This window comes from Dendropsophus ebraccatus, chromosome 4 (genome assembly GCF_027789765.1).
Source record: "Dendropsophus ebraccatus isolate aDenEbr1 chromosome 4, aDenEbr1.pat, whole genome shotgun sequence".
Taxonomy (NCBI): domain Eukaryota; kingdom Metazoa; phylum Chordata; class Amphibia; order Anura; family Hylidae; genus Dendropsophus; species Dendropsophus ebraccatus.
The window spans coordinates 110410262-110412207 of record NC_091457.1 but is presented as its reverse complement, the minus strand read 5'-3'; positions in this window follow the sequence as shown (position 1 = coordinate 110412207).

The following is a 1946-nucleotide window of genomic DNA, read 5'->3' as shown; positions in this document are numbered from 1 at the left end:
CCCTCCAGACTCACCAGCGGCGGCACCCTAAACCTGCCTGCGGCTCACAAGCAGTGGCGGCAGCAACACATCCCCGTCACTCACTGGCAGGTGGTGGTGCGGGTGTACTCACCACAACGCCCCCCCCCCCCCCCCAAAGACCAGCGGCAGTGCTACATCACTATCCCCCCCCCCCCCCCCCCCCGCGGACTCACCAGCGGCGGCACCCTAAACCTACACATCCCCGTCAATCACCGGCAGTACTGGTACTCACCACGCCCGGACTCACCACCAGCAGCTGTGGCGGCACCACGCCACCCCCCCCCAAAGACCAGCAGCGGCGCTACATCCCCCCCCCCTCCGGACTCACCAGCGGCGGCACCCTAAACCTACACATCCCCGTCAATCACCGGCAGTACTGGTATTCACCACGCCCGGACTCACCACCAGCAGCTGTGGCGGCACCAGTACTGGTACTCACCACGCCCGGACTCACCACCAGCAGCTTTGGCGGCACCACGCCACCCCCCCCCCCCCTCAAAGACCAGCAGCGGCGCTATATCCCCCCCCCCCTCCGGACTCACCAGCGGCGGCACCCTTAACCCGACCGTGGCTTCAGCAGCACATCCCCGTAACACCAACCCGCCCCCCCCCCCCCCCGGACACAGCAGCTGACATGGATCCCCCACACACACACACTGGCAAAGTCCTGTCCCCCCGTCAATCACCAGAGTCGGCGGCACATACCCCGTCCCCCCCCCCGGGCTCCGACACAGCAGCTGCGGCTGCGGCACCACCAAACCCATTGACCCCCCCCGTCAATCACCAGCATTGGCAGCACCCCCACCCAAAGCCTCATTCAGCTCTGCTATATCGCTCATTCTGCTATGCAACCCACTCAACTACTGTATATCTTGTGGATATCAGCTCTGCTACATCATGGACCAATCAGGCATAAGCATTGCATGATGGGAGATGTAGTCTTCAGGCCAGCGCCATGTTGGATATAGTTCGGGTTTTTTAAAAACTCATAACTATGGAATGGAAGCAGCTAGAAAGACGGGAGACGGCTCAAAATTTTCAGGGGCACCTGGTGAGTAAGACCGGCTAGGTTTGGGAGCATTTTATCTTTTTAGCTCTTGGGGGGAATACCCCTTTACCGCCCAACTGCCCAATTTCTTGTATTAGGTTGTAGGTGGAGATGTTAGTTCCTTATTGAGTCAGCATCAGCTTAGGGTCCATTTACACAGAAAGATTATCTGCCAAAGATTTGAAGCCAAAGCCAGGAATGGATTTGAAAAGAGGAGAAATCTCAGGCTTTCCTTTATGACCCGATCTCTGTTTATAGTCTGTTTCTGGCTTTGGCTTCAAATCTTTGTCGGATAATCTTTCTGTGTAAGGACCCTAATGGCCCTATTCCACGAGTCGTTTGGAGGAGCAAACAAGCACTATTAGCGCTCGTTTGCTCCTCGTTCCCCGCTCGCTGCTGCCGCCGCTATTCAACGCGGCGGCAGCAAGCGGGTGAGTGCGGGAGGGGGCGGCGGGGAGCTGCGGGGGGGCTGCCTGGGGGATCGCTGATCGTCCGGGCAGCCCATAGGATATAGCAGCGTCTGCTGCCGACGCTCCTATTCAACGGAGCGACGGCAGCAGATCGCTGCTATATCAGTCGCTTGTTTTTCAACATGTTGAAAAACAAGCGACTGCAACGATCAGCCGACATGAACGATGTCGGCTGATCGTTGCACTCTATTCCACGGGACGAATATCGTTCGTAGCGGCCGATATCGGCCGAATAGAACGATATTGCTCCTCTAAACGACCCGAGGACCGGCATTACGTCTCACACCACGTGCCCTCCTCTTGCTCATTGGCTTCTACTACTCGTTCCTGCCACTTTAAGATCACGTGAAGCGACTTCTGCACGTTCATCGTTACTAGGCGTTTTGCGAGCGCAGTACGTGTGCGGC